The sequence below is a fragment of the Ixodes scapularis genome, unplaced genomic scaffold (genome assembly GCF_016920785.2).
Source record: "Ixodes scapularis isolate PalLabHiFi unplaced genomic scaffold, ASM1692078v2 PGA_scaffold8__174_contigs__length_109621045, whole genome shotgun sequence".
NCBI lineage: Eukaryota > Metazoa > Arthropoda > Arachnida > Ixodida > Ixodidae > Ixodes > Ixodes scapularis.
In genome coordinates this window covers 12,072,966-12,088,922 of record NW_024609883.1, presented here as the reverse complement: position 1 = coordinate 12,088,922, position 15,957 = coordinate 12,072,966, and positions in this window count along the sequence as shown.

Here is a 15,957-nt window from a genome sequence, read left to right as displayed (position 1 = left end):
CTTTATTTTTTGTAGGGACAGCAGGTTTGGTGACGCAGATCACTCTAACCCGATCTCTGATAAGACTCAGGTTTTAGTGTAAAGAAATATTTTCTCCCAAATTGGCACTCCTGTTCTGAGAGAGTAATTTTTTTTCCTGCCAAACATTCCATAATGCACTTTGTAGAATCACTCACTTATTCCCTTCGCTCTGCGATAACACACGCTTGAGGGCCGGCTCGACAAAAATATGGATCCGGACCCACGGATATCCGCGCCTGTAGCCCATGACATCTGCATCCAATTCACAATCCGCCAAGTCTTATTCATTTTTATCCGCACCTGCCAGTTCACTGGACATGACCGTGGGTAGTTCTTGGGCATTTGGCGAATCCGCAGTGCTTTACTCATGAAACTTCAGTACCCCCCCCCCCCTCCCCCTTGGAAGTTTAGACCGTATGCAGTGGAACATTCATTATACAACGTTTATGAGAGCGCGCGAAAGTGTCAAATAATGAACCCGGGGTCGTATTACCCAAAAAGGCGATAATTACAGCACTTTGACGAACCTGCGCTAATTTATAGTAAAATGCAGGACGTTGCCTAAACTGGAAATGCTTAATCAAGGTTCTACTCGATATGCAGTTTTATGGGCAATTTTATTTTGCCTATTACTGGTGCGATGACTTACACCAGAACATGCACCCATACTGTAAGTGGAAAGTAGCGTTATTATTACACAGCGTAGTATGCTAATTATTATTGGGAGGGGTGAGTGGGGACGTAAATTATTTTTGGCTGTGCTTGTGTACCTCTTTACAAAATATAGTGTGCCTTGTGTAAACTTCCAGAAAATGGGTCTATTGATGCAGCAATGCAATTGGAACCATTCAATATTTTTTGGTCTTATAGGTACTGGATCTGTTTATGTTATGCCTCTGTGGTTGCAGCCTGTAGGGTGGGGTCGATGCAAGCTGAGTGATATAGCCCTCAATATGATGGAGATTCAAGTTTTAGGGCTCTAGGCTGTGGAATAAGCATTGCCAAAAAATCTCGAAAGAGGAAAATGACTTTAGCGTTGACAAGGAGGCTGTCATGTTACTAACATGCTGCACAATGATACGTAAGGTGGAGCAAGCTGCATGGCTCGGACAACCTGAAATTGTGCAATGTCTCTTAAGAGTGAGCTCCTGTGATTAATTTCAACCAGACAAGACGTATATATGTACCTAGCAGAGCTTGCATTGAAATTCGCCACTTGACAGAGGCACGTGATTGTTTGATTATGTCGTTTGCACGGAAATTGACTGAATATCATATTCAATCTTGGTTCGTACTTGACATGCTTAAGTGCATGAAGCAAGTGATAGGTGTAAGGGACATACTTTAAACCTACTTTAGGTGGACAACATCTGTGTACAGCATCTGCTCTCTTCCCCATGTTACAACTAATGCACAGAGTATATAGAATGTGCAGTAAAGCACAGTTACATTGATATTCTTGACAGGCTTTAGATACCCAGAGGTTTGATTTTTTTCTTTGGTGTTCTGCGTGCAGGCAATTAATTGTGTGTTTGTTCGTTTTTTTCTGGAAGCCGCGGTCGCAAGGCACCCATGACATTGAAGTCTTCCGAGCAAGGCACTATGAAGTCATGGCTTATAGCGGCACCGGAGCAAGCGACATGGTGCGGGTGAGCCGCAAATGTAACTGTTACACTGTAAACAGGAAATATAGACATGTGTCCGACAAAGCACAGACTCATAAAACTTTCATGTAGCAATAATAGTTTAATTTAACTAAACAGTGCATCAACAGAGCCTGACCCAAGAATGGGGAATTGGGGTACCGTCCAATGTGTAGTCTAACAGGAACAAGGAAAGCGATAAAAACAAATGGGAGCAACATTTTAAGATAGGACAATAATGTCGTGCCTATTTTTGTTTTCAATTAAGATTTTATAGGAGGTAGCAAAATATGTCCTTGCAATGGAATGGACCTACTTTTACAAAAAGACCTTCCATGTTTCTGGTAAAATAAGTTGCATCTGAGGAGGTGGAATTATGATTTTCCCAATTGCTCATAGACATATCTTTGAGCTCCACAGGGTAATAAAGCTTCCCGAAACATAAATATTTTTATGCATGCTCAGAAGTTTTTTAAATATAGAAAAAGTCAAACAATTTTTTGTGACAATTAAAAGAAATTGTCGTCCTCATTTTTTTTTTTTAATTTTTGTTAATGAACACTTAGAAATATGTAATTCAGAATCCACCACCAAGACCTGTTGTATTCTATTGTTTTAAAATACAGAAATAACGGTTTTGCCAGGTCTGTTGCAGTCAATTTCTGTTGGAGGCACTGTGTCTCAACAACTAGTGGTTACTCGAGCACCGTATCCACAGTGGCCATAGTTGGTCGCATTATCTCCCAGGCACCACAAAGCATTGTACAAAAAAATCTGTTTTTTTTTTGTTTTTGTTTTTTTTATTTGTGATGTGCCTGGTAGTGCCTATGAAAACTGAACTTTGTGGTGCATCAGTCCTCCGGGTGCTGTGCTTGGTTGATTGCTCTCAACTGTGCTAATTTCTCGAAGTAGTATTTTAGTGTGTGTAGCGTGTTGACAAAATGATTCAATTAATTTATCTAGATGTCACTATACTCCGTTTGTAAGTGCAATGGATTGTAGCGGCCGTTGCAAGCTGTCTCAGGCAACTTAGCGCATCAAGTGACAACGCATCACAGCGGCCCCTCTCCGAGGTCCCGACGTGGAGTTGACTTGTGCAGTCCGTAGCGTCGTCTGTGTTGTATTGTAAGGTATAACAAACATATGAACAGGAAACGTTATGAATTTTATGCCCCAATTGATGGCGTTCATGGCGAGGGCGATACAATAGCAGGCTGTGTCTAAAAAGAAAGCGATAAAGGGACGAAGAAGCAGAAAGCTAGGCAGTGTCATTGGAGCAGCATCATGCCTTCGCACAAGTGGTGACTGGTATTTGTAATGCCACCGCACACTGGCTGATGTTTACACCACACAACTGAAGGCTGAACTCGTTTAACACCATGGTATTGGGTTATTTCACATGAAACTGAATAGTGGGTAAATGGTTGACATTTTTTATTTGCTTGATATTTTATATGTCATTTCCTAATTTATAGTATACACCAACTCATGTTTACAAACAAACCGGAGTGCCCCTAGTGGATGCCACCGGCGCCGCGCATGCGCGATGGGGTGTGGGCAAGAAGCTGGCCGTCGCCCATAAACAAACCATGTAAATGCGATGTTGTCGGCATCCGTGTGAGTCCCCCTGCCCTCTTTCGCGTTGGAATTGTTGATTCTACGTTTTCCTGGCGATGTCTGACTATCTTGAGCAGCGTCAGCGAAATTACCGAGGCTCGTTACACCGCAAAACTTCGCGTGAATAATGTGACATGCGGCGATTCATTCCGCGTGGACGCCGCAGATTGTACGCTAAAGCCTGATTCGCATGATGAGTCGCGACTTCGCTCGGGCTGCGAAAGCGTGAACCGTAGCTGAGATGGTCGACTCCGATACTGAAAATCGCAAGCAGAATCGGACTAAGTGAATTAGGCATAACAAGTCAGTGATGTCCAGTGGTAACAATGGTAAACATATTTTTGTATCTACTGCTTACATCGAGCCTGCTTATTGACCTTCAAATTTAAGTCTTTTGAGGCCTGCACTTACTTCTTATCACAAGTACCGCGCCAGCATTTGATGTTCGGGCCGGTGTCGTCTAAAAGAGCAGACAAGTAGAATTGTTTCAGACAGCAGACGACAGTTCGAATGATCAGGTGGCCGTTTGAACTTGAAGACGCACCGAACGTAGTCATACAACGGTCGGTACAACTTGACGGTTTTTCGGCATTCATGTTGGAACAGAACAGATAAATCTGATGATCACAAGTATCCATGAATTCTACCCAAAGTGCTTCCCACCCAAGCAATTGGAGTCCGACGGCATCTGGTTTTTTTTTTCACGGCACATATCCACGTTCTCGGACGAACCGAGCACATGAAAACTAACCTTCAAACCTTTCTCGACTCTTTTGGTACAGCCCCAGTCGTGACGTTTTGACGAGAAAGCAGGTTTTTGTCAGGTCCCTTTCGAAACAACGCAGGAATACACGTCCGGCATGGGGGCTTCCGCCCACAGCCCCAGTCGAGAAGTGTGCCCGATGCGCCACCATCGCGCTGTGACGTAACAGAGATGAGTTTGTGTATAAAGGAATACAAAAAACATTTTTGCATAAAAAACTAGATATCTAGACACAAAAAGGTGTAGATTATGAAAAGCTAGGTTGTCATTCGCATTCACGAGCATGGCCGATGTGATCAAGTTTGATAGTGAATACCTTAAGTAATAGTGTTAGGCAATTTTAGACTAGAGTACCCAAAAGCTTTGCGTAAGCAAAAATAGCGTCGTCACCAGTGCGCATGTGCCAAGCCTAGACCTTGTCTGGATTGGCGCATGACGACAATGCCATTTCTTTGACACGCACAAATTTGGACACATTCTAAAACTGCAATAGAAGTTCATTAATTTTGAGAAACAATGTCTGGGTTAGGCAGAGATGCCTTGAGAACATACGTTCATCATTCATGCTTCTTTTTTTCATACTTTATATTGAATTCAAAATATTTGCATCTAACAAGCAGATTTAAAAATCCCCTTGATTAGAATATCTGCAACAAATTTCTTGTTTAGATGCCGCAGTTTATAAATATGGGTTACGTATTAAAATAAGAGCTTAGGAGAGTACAAATGATATCTTGGCAGCAACCTGCAGGGTTTCTAAATAAGTATGGTACAGTAGTGAAAGGCTCGTAAAAACTATTAACAATAATAAATTCAAAAATATTCAACAAAACAAATATTCGCTTTAAGTTTGTTTTGAACTCAAAATCCACTATACGTCAAACCCGTTTATATCAAACTCACAAGAAAACGTCTGCCAGTTCGATATAGCGGGTTATTCAATTAAAAGTATTAATGGATTTCACTCTCAAAAATCCACTTTCTGCTAACATATTACATAATGAAATAGTCTTGCATCTTCTGCTGCTTTTTCTTCATTGCATCCCCGATAACAATATGCTTCTATGCCATCGACGGACTCCGAATTGCTGAGGCCGCTGCCTTCTTTATTTGCACATTAGGGCCGAACTATGCCGAGAGCACAGGGCACGTCCGAGCAGTAGCACCTGCAGAGCTTCTGTTTTGCTTTGCAAGTTGGCTTTCCCCTAAGGCTGTCGGCCGCGTTGGAGGAAAGCCTGCTAGCAGAGCAAGCTGGCTTTTTTTTTTCCGGGCGGCCGCATCAACCTTCCCGGAAGAAAAGATAGTAGTCTCTTTTGCGGACGGAGGGGGAAGAGGGACCACGGAGCGCCCTCTCCCTGCTCCCTGCGCAAAATAGATTTTTCTTTTATTCCGGGCGGTCGACCAACACCTCCTAGAAGAGAAGGCCGTAGCGCTCCTTTCATGACGTCGCAAAGGAAGGCCGTCGGGACGCGCACGTCGAAGCGAAGGCAAGTGCGTGGGTCGACCGTCGTAACGCGGTTTTAGTCACATACGCGTGTCTTGTTAGCTAAAATGAAAGGTGCCCATAACGATGGGTCTAGGAAACATTGTATTACACGGGCAAAGCATTACATCGGTAAATAATCGGTACGAATGGGCACGAGGTATGCGTATAAGACGTCTGTACAAAGTAATTGTTTTAAGTTGAAAACATTGAGTCATGCCATTGTTGTAGGAATGCATATTTTATACAGAAAATCTTCGACAAAATGGTGAGACACGCAGTGATTGGACACAGCGAAACAGATCCGTTAAAGATTATGTAGACGTAGTCAACGCGGACACGGCTAGAGAAGGGTCACTTACGATCATGTAAACTTATTATTTACAGTCAACTAATTTACTTCTTCCTATGGGCTCAAGCTGCCTGAGAACAAAATATAACTTTTGTATACAATAATCCTATTGCGTAATACAGTTAAGGTCCTGGTATAAATGGGGGGGGGGTGGTAAAGGCAATAAAATGACATTAGTATCAACAAACACGAAACCACAAAAAATGCACTTTGTATGATCACGCAAACTTGTTATTCACCTTCCAGTGAAAACTAGAATGTTACAACGCATATTTACAAATGTCGACGCCACTGCACACGGATAGCGACAAAGAACAAAATTCCACTCTATCACAAAATTTTAAAAGAAAGACTGCAGCACTTACTTGCGTCCCACATGACCAAGAAAGCCCGTAAATAAGTTGTTTCTCACCTGTCGATCGTATCCATACGTCCCACAATATCTGGCGCGAAAACATTTGAAGACAAGCTCCAAGAAGTCCCTCTTTGTCGAGAGAGAGGTCAGTCGGTAATCGACCAGCGTCATTGTTGGCTAGTTTCCAGACACGTCACTCAAACAGTAGCAGGACTTGTTCCGCGAATCCACGTAAATGCCGTAGTATCAAGCGAACACAAAAACTACGCGAGACTGCGGTGACGACAGAAAAACGTCGGGAACAAGGATCAAAAGAACCCTACACGAGAGCAGCGGAGCAGTGTGGGAGGCTTAACGTTGTCGGCCCATCTCTTGCTCGTGTGCGCTCCCCGCGGCGATGACTTGATTTTTTTTCCGATCTCTTCCCTTCTGAGAGTCCCAGCGTTCCTTTTCAGACGGTCCGCAGCTCGCACACAACATACATTTACCAGAATCGGAGCCCGTTGGAGGGAAGATGAAAATGTCTTACCGAACTGGTTCATTCGAAAGGTGTGGGGAGCTGCGGGACTGCACATAGACCCGCGGTTACGGGGGTAATCATAAATATAAAATTGGTACTTTCAACCTTGGTAGCGCATTGTATATTGCATTTATATTGTATATATAATAAATTGTACAAGACAGGACTTTTAAGACATATTAATGTCGGAGAAACGCGCACGAACACCACCGTGCCGCTTGACAAGAAACATTGGGGGAAAGCAAGCTTGCAGAGCAACACTGCACTCTCGGCAGTTTGATATATCGGTAGTGGCTGCTATTTTTGTTCAATGTAACCGCAATTGTTGCTATATATTATCACTGTAACATTACTGTGCACAAAAATTGTTCGATATAAGAAATAATTTGAAGTAAACGGGTTTGATATAGTCTGGTTTGACTGTGCACACATACCTACAAAACATAGTTCCTGAATAATGTGCAAACTTTTCTCTTGATGTGACAACGGGTTTAGGTCAACTAGGGTCAGGACAAAGCAGCTTCAGCCTTCGACAACACAGTTCATGGTGTTGTCGAACAACCTATTTCCAGGCAAGACTAAAGAATGATGTGTCTAGCCCTACTCTTGCTCCTCACCAGGGTCCTGGTTGCTGGAAATCGGGGCAAGCAATCTTTCCAACTTTAGGCATTTACTGTGTTTAGATAGCAGGAGCTGCTGAGGGTGATGTCATTCTTTGTAGTACCTAATGTCGACGGCATGTGCCCATGAGCAAAATGCATATAGACATATCCAATTACCAAATGGCACCGTAGTGCAGTGAATGGCAAGGGCTTGTACCGGTGGACGCTCTTCCACATACTCCAAACGGAACAGAAACAAGTGTGTGAAACAAAATGGTTAGATCTCATTACTTTCAACAAAGCACACATGAAGAAATGCTAGATAATGTTATTCCTTGAAGTTTGACCGTCATTGCTACTTTAAAGAGTATTACATATCCGTCCTTTCCTTACTGTTAATGGTGTACTTGCCAAATAGGATTCCCTGTTCACTTGTTCATTTTTCACCTGAAATAAATTTACATATTTTTGTTGGCTCCTCCCATGAATTAGGGCCTGTTTCTGTAGCCCCCGCCAACAGACGAGGCCAGCTGGATGACGAGAAATTGAATAGGCCAACAGGCAACCTGCAATCCACTGGGTAGAGGAATATGAGAGACACTAAATAAGCTATGCTTCAGAGTAACAATACTTAGGCAATCTTGTGGATTAAAATTATAGTATTTAAATTATTTAGAGCTTTACTTAGAATTTCAAGGACGGCTTTCTGTCGTCCAAAAATGTTCAAGCGGTCCATGGCAGAGCGGTCTCACTCAATCTTCTGGTGGTGCCCACAAGACAATCGGGGAGTGGAGTCTCTAAAGGCGCATTCACACTTCCAAGTTCCGGTGGTCGCGCGACTGATTTTTTGTCGCAAAAGCGAGCGGTTTCAACTCCAAAACGGTCGCTTTTGCAATCACCACCCTGTCTCGGTGACCAAAATGCAGTCACGCAACCGCTGCGACTTGCAAGTGTGAACAGACCTTGAGTGTGGCCTCTAGTGACAGTCATTGGCCTAACCATCTTTGCCAAGTTTTTTCTATGGACACCATACCAGCTTGGCTGCCAACCCAATGCCATTGCCGGCCACTGGCATCCTGCCGGTGCCACACTGTCAACTCAGCGGCCGACCGAAAGCCGCCCTCGGCCAATGGCGTTCTGCTGGTACCACAATCTCAGGTTGGTGGCCAACCCAAAACCGCCCTCTGCCACTGGTGTTCTGCCGGTGCCATGATATTGCCACCCGCAGAGCCGAGAAGGTAACGCTCGGTCACGGTCTTCTAGAAGATTCCCGGTCATTCTCGCAGCAGACGTAACTTTCCTTCTGCTTTGTTATTCTCGAAAGTGCCAGTTCATCCTCGCCCCGAGCGCGCGACGCTCGAACCTTCTTTGCCGAACTTTCGAGATAGTGACGCAGGGTAGATAAGCGGCTTCCGCGACCTTGTCGAGTCAGTCTCAGTCTCGCTCGCGCTCTGTTTCGCCGCCGAATCGCCGCCTGCTTTTCTGCTACCTCGACGCTCTTTCGTTATTTATTTTTGGTTGGCACAAGTTCGCCCATTAAACCTTTATTTTCAGTTTACTCTTTGCCTTCTCGTCGCCTTAATTCGTGACATTTTTGGTGGAGGTGCGGGGTACTTTGCACGGGTTTCATACGGTCTACTGCCGAAGAAGACCAACCAGTCGACGAAGCCGACCATGGACCCCCAGTCGTCGCAGACCCCGACTGTCGCCCCCGTCGTCTACCTGCCCGTCGCCCCTCGTACACCGACGTCCTTCCACGGCGAGATCTACGAAGACGTCGAAGATTGGTTGCAGCAATACGAACGGGTGGCGCTGCACAACCAATGGACTCCGGAACAGCGTCTTCAAAATGTCTATTTTTCCCTCGAGGGAACGACGCGACAGTGGTTCGAGAATCGTGAAACCTCGATTACGTCATGGGACCAGCTGAAAGGAGAGCTCCGAGGGACGTTCGCCAGTCACCACCGAAGGGAGAGAGCCGAGGACCTCCTTCGGACGAGGACGCAAGGCCCCAACGAAAGCGTAACCAGCTTCGTTCAAGACGTCCTGCGGCTGAGTGCGCGTGCCGACCCACAAGCCACTGATGACAAGAAGCTGCGTGTCCTCATGCGCGGGGTGAGGGACGACATCTTTGGGGGCCTCGTCCGCTACCCGCCGACCACCGTCGAAGCGTTTGTCACGGAAGCAACGAACATGGAGCGCGCCCTCCAAGCACGCGCCTCCTACTACCAACGACATCCCGGCGTCGTTGCCTCCACCGACATCGGCGCCCGCACCCGGGACATACGCGACGTTATCTGGGACGTCGTCCGAGAGGAGCTCCGAAAGCTGCTCCCCGCTACTGAGCGCCCGGCGTCGCTGTCAGTCGCCGAGATCGTGCGCGACGAGGTACAGCGGGCCTTGCAGCCTGAAACTCCCGTCAACGAGCAAGCCCCTGAGGAACCGAGGCTGACCTACGCCGCCATGGCCCGACGACCGCCACCTGCTGCCCATCAACCTCCAACACCACGACGACGGGACGCACCGGCACAGCCGTACCCCCGACGTCTCGACGATCGACCTCAGTACGTCCGGCAAGAGCAACCGGCGCCCAGGAAGACCGACGTGTGGCGAACGGCCGATCGACGCCCGTTGTGCTACCACTGCGGGGAAGCCGACCACATCTACCGTCGATGCCCCTACCGCCAGCTGGGCCTACGAGGGTTTGCGCCCAACGACCCTCGACCACGTCTTGGGGAGCGACCTCGGGACATCGAGGACTACCTCCGCCGCTCTTCATCACCTGAATCGTCTCGCCGCCGAGGATTCCGTTCACCATCTCCCCGACGCTCGTCATCGCCCTTCCGCCGGTCTCGCCGAGACAGCCCGTCACCCATCGCTTCCCGTCGGGAAAACTAAGTGCGGCAATGCCGGGAGGTGGTATTGCCGAGGACGAACGACGCCAATATCCTCCACAAACGTCGGAGGGCTCCCCCACTAGCGACGAGACGGTGTCCAATAACCTCGACGTAATCATCGACGGCCACGACGCGAAGGCGCTCATCGACACCGGAGCAGACTATTCGGTTTTAAGTGGGAAGCTCTCTCGCCGCCTACGGAAGGTGATGATGCCGTGGGATGGCCCGAAAATACGAACCGCCGGCGGACATCTCATCACACCAGTGGGAAGGTGTACTGCGCGCGTGGACATCCACGGAGAGACCTGCCCCGTGAAATTCGTCGTCCTCAAAGACTGTTCGAGAGACGTCATCCTTGGCATGGACTTCCTCTGTGAGTACGGTGCGGTGATCGACCTTGGAGCAAACAGGTTGACGCTGCGAAAGCCCGTGCTACCTCCGGAGGAATCCAAAACGTCGCCAGCCGCCGTCCGAGTCATTGCGGACCACGTGAACCTGCCGCCACGGTCGAGTGTTCGTGTGCCCGTCGTGACCGACGCAGTTGCCAGAGGGAAAGTCCTTCTGGAAGGCAACGTCCAACTGCTTCTCGGAAGAGGAATAGGCGTCGCAAGGGGCGTAGCAGAGCTGCAGGATAGACGTTGTGTGGTCCTCGTGACGAACTTTCGACCGGAGGCGCAGCATCTAACGAAAGGGGCCACTATAGGACACGTCGAGGAACTCCGGGCCGACGCCGAAATCGCCGCGATCTCCGACGAGCCCTCGCCATGTCAGCCGTCCAGTACAGTGCCGCAACAGCTTGACGTTAACCCCAAGCTCAGCGCCATGGAACGAGGACAGCTCGGAGACCTCCTTGCCGAGTTCGGCGACTGCTTTGCGACGACGTCGAGGGTGCGCCAGACAACAGTTGCGAAACACCGCATCATTACCAACGAGGACGCGCTCCCTGTGCATCGGCCGCCGTACCGGGTCTCCCCAAAGGAACGAGAGGCCATTCATGAACAAGTACAGGAGATGCTCAACGACGACATCATTCAGCCTTCGAGCAGCCCGTGGGCCTCTCCAGTTGTGCTGGTAAAGAAGAAAGACGGAACGCTTCGATTCTGCGTTGACTACCGGCGGCTCAACGCGGTCACGAAGAAAGACGTGTATCCGCTCCCCCGCATCGACGACACGCTGGACCGGCTGCGCCACTCCCGATACTTTTCGTCGATGGACCTTAAGAGTGGCTACTGGCAGATCGAAGTCGACGAACGAGACCGAGAAAAGACTGCCTTCGTCACGCCCGACGGACTGTTTGAGTTCAAGGTGATGCCCTTCGGACTGTGCACGGCGCCGGCAACGTTCCAACGTGTCATGGACACCGTCCTGGCAGGCCTCAAGTGGCAGAGCTGTCTCGTTTACCTCGATGACGTCGTGGTATTCTCGGCCAACTTCGACGAGCATTTACGACGCCTTCGGGCCGTTTTAGAGGCAATCAGGACCGCAGGACTCACCCTCAAGCCGACGAAGTGCCGGTTTGCCTACGGAGAACTGAAGTTCCTGGGCCACGTGGTGAGCAACGAAGGTGTAAGTCCTGACCCTGAGAAGACTCGCGCCGTAGCGGCCTTTCCACCGCCCACCGACAAAACTGCCGTCCGAAGATTCCTTGGACTTTGCGCATACTACCGGCGATTCGTTCAGGATTTCGCCAAGCTTTCTGCGCCGCTAACGCACCTTACGAAAGACGCCGTGAACTTCGACTGGGCTGAAGAACAACAACAGGCATTCGACGAACTAAAGGGACGGCTCCAGTCACCACCGATTCTCGGCCACTTCGACCAATCAGCCGAAACGGAGGTCCACACGGACGCCAGTAATACAGGACTCGGAGCGGTACTGGTCCAACGACAAGACGGTGCGGAGCGCGTGATCGCATACGCTAGCCGGACGCTGTCGAACGCGGAACGCAATTACTCAACGACCGAGAAGGAATGTCTGGCCGTCGTCTGGGCCATCACGAAATTCCGCCCATACCTGTACGGGACTCCTTTTCGGGTGGTCACCGACCACCATTCGCTGTGTTGGTTAGCGAGCCTGAAGGACCCGTCGGGACGCCTCGCTCGATGGAGCCTACGACTGCAAGAGTACGACGTAACCGTGGTCTACAAGTCAGGCCGAAAACACAGCGACGCCGACTGCCTGTCCAGAGCCCCTGTCGAGTCAGCTGCCGGATGTGCCAAAGACGACGACGACGACCACTTTCTTGGCGCGGTGAGCATTCGCGGCATGGCAGCGCTCCAGCGGGACGATCCTGAGCTGCGTGAATTGATCGGCCACTTGGAGGGACGAGGGGGTACGATTCCCCGAGCCTTCTCACGTGACCTGCCAAGATTCGCCGTCCGGAAAGGTATCCTCTATAAAGAAAACTTCGGGGACAACAACTCGACGTGGTTGTTAGTGATTCCTGCTAGTCTTCGAGAAGAGATCTTCCAAGCCTGCCACGACGACCCAACATCTGGTCACCTTGGCTGCAGTAGGACTCTTGCTCGAATCCGAGAAAAATACTACTGGCCCAAGCTTCCGAAGACTGTCCACCTCTACGTCCGTTCGTGCCACGAATGCCAACGACGCAAGAAACCACCGACGAAGCCGGCAGGTCTCTTGCAACCGATCGCGCCCCCGACTGCACCATTCCAGCAGGTTGGAATGGATCTTCTCGGACCTTTCCCACCGTCGGCGCAGGGAAACCGGTGGGTAATCGTGGCAACTGATTATCTCACCAGGTACGCCGAGACAAAAGCACTCCCGTCGGGGACCGCCGTGGAAGTAGCCAAATTCTTCGTGGAGTCTATCGTCCTCCGACACGGCGCTCCCCAACTCCTGATTACGGACCGAGGATCCTCGTTCATGGCGCAACTGACACAAGAGATACTCCGCCTGAGCCACACCGACCACCGCCGTACCACGGCATACCACCCGCAGACCAACGGGCTGACGGAGCGACTAAACAAGACCATCTCCGACATGATTTCTATGTACGTGGACGTGGAACACAAGACGTGGGATGAAGTGCTGCCCTACGTCACGTTTGCGTACAACACGCCGATTCAAGAAACTACCGGCGTTACACCCTTTCAGCTGGTGCACGGCAGAAAGGTGACGACGATGCTCGACGCCATGCTGCCCCACGACCCGACGGATGACGGCACTGACGACGCCCAGCTGGTCACCCAACGAGCAGAAGAAGTACGCCAGCTAGACCGTCTTCGAATAACGACCAGCAACGTGTGGACGCTGGCCGGTACAACCTTCGCCGCCGCGACGTGGAGTTCCAGCCCGGAGACAGGGTATGGGTGTGGACGCCCATTCGCCACCGCGGCCTCAGCGAGAAACTGTTAAAACGCTACTTCGGACCCTACAAGGTCATCCGCCGCCTTGGGGACTTGACCTACGAGGTGCTCCCCGACGGAACTCGCCCATCAGGACGCCGCCAGCCACGACCCGAAGTCGTCCACGTAGTTCGACTCAAGCCGTTCTACGCGCGTTAGGATTGTGAAACTGCATGTTTGTTTTGTTTCACCGTAATTGTTTTAGCCATTTCCGTTTTCCTTTCGTTTTGCATCGGGGCGATGCACTTTTAAAGGGGGGATAATGCCACCCGCAGAGCCGAGAAGGCAACGCTCGGTCACGGTCTTCTAGAAGATTCCCGGTCATTCTCGCAGCAGACGTAACTTTCCTTCTGCTTTGTTATTCTCGAAAGTGCCAGTTCATCCTCGCCCCGAGCGCGCGACGCTCGAACCTTCTTTGCCGAACTTTCGAGATAGTGACGCAGGGTAGATAAGCGGCTTCCGCGACCTTGTCGAGTCAGTCTCAGTCTCGCTCGCGCTCTGTTTCGCCGCCGAATCGCCGCCTGCTTTTCTGCTACCTCGACGCTCTTTCGTTATTTATTTTTGGTTGGCACAAGTTCGCCCATTAAACCTTTATTTTCAGTTTACTCTTTGCCTTCTCGTCGCCTTAATTCGTGACAATATCATCTCCGTGGCCAACCCAAATCTGCCCTTGGCCACTGGTGTTTTGCCGGTGCCACGATATCATCTCGGTGGCCGACCCAAAGCCGCCCTCGGCCACTGGTGTCCTCCTGGTGCCAGGGTCTCAGGTTGTTGGCCGACCCACAGCCGCCCTCGGCCACTGGTGTTCTGCCAGGGCCACGATATCATCTCGGTGGCCGATCCAAATCCGCCCTCGGCCACTGGTGTTCTGCTGGTGCCACGATATCATCTCTGTGGCCGACCCAAATCCGCCCTCGGCCACTGGTGTTTTGCCAGTGCCATGATATCATCTCGGTGGCCGACCCAAATCCGCCCTCGGCCACTGGTGTTTTGCCAGTGCCATCAATATCATCTCGGTGGCCGACCCAAATCCGCCCTCGGCCACTGGTGTCCTCCTGGTGCCACGATATCATCTCGGTGGCCGACCCAAATCCGCCCTCGGCCACTGGTGTTTTGCCAGTGCCACGATATCATCTCGGTGGCCGACCCAAATCCGCCCTCGGCCACTGGTGTTTTGCCAGTGCCATCAATATCATCTCGGTGGCCGACCCAAATCCGCCCTCGGCCACTGGTGTCCTCCTGGTGCCACGATATCATCTCGGTGGCCGACCCAAATCCGCCCTCGGCCACTGGTGTTTTGCCAGTGCCACGATATCATCTCGGTGGCCGACTCACATCCGCCCTTGGCAGCTGGTGTTTTGCCGGTGCCACGATATCATCTTGGTGGCCGACCCAAATCCACCCTCGGCCACTGGTGTTCTGCCAATGCCACCATGCCAGCTCGGTGGCCGACCCAATACCGCCCTTGGTCCTTAGTCTTCTGCCGGTGCCCGGCCATTGGTGCTCAGCCGATGCCTGAGCCGGGGGTGCTCGGCCATGGGGCCCGGCCCTCCCAAAGCCCGGGCAAGTGGGCCTTTCTTATGCCGAGGGACCATAACGAGGTCGGCACCGACCTCTTTGGCCGGGCAATGGCCGATGAAAATAGGCTCGGCCATGGGGATATGGCCATCCTTCGGCCGGGCTCTCCGTGCTACTTGGGTAAGCTTCATAAAAAATCGGTAACTTTGGCAAATAAAAGTTACCTTGAACAAAATATGTACAATACAGTTGTACAGCGTCCATTTGTGTGCTTAACCAATTTTGAGGCAAATCGGCGACAATGAAACGAAGACGTTTCAGTACAATTAAGGGAAAGACAGAAAGGATGCATACCTACAACAAAAAAAATTTAGAACGACCACGGGCAGGAAACTCTGGTGAGGCTCTCGGAGCGACTCCCTGCAATGGGCCTGCGCAGACCACAGAACAAGATCGGTCAGAGCTTGCAGCCATAAGGTGCTTCATACCATGAATTACAGAAGCTGGTGCAATTGGAAGCAAAGTGCTTTTCATTCCTCTGAAAAACGAAGAGTTTAATAGCTAGTATGCATTCATAAGGTGATACAGTCATGAACCCTGGTCAAAATGCCCACAGAGCACCCACAGAAAATCTGTGTGGGGTCCTAGAGGTCTCTATGGGGCACCCATGGAGTTGTATGGGTGTCCTAAAATCTCTGTGGGGTCAGGCCTGTGGGCCTATGGGACATGTGGGTTACTGTGTGGGCTCCTTTAGGTAACCCACACAGCCTGTGGGCGCCTCCTTAGGTAACCCACACAGCTTGTGGGGACTTCTTTAG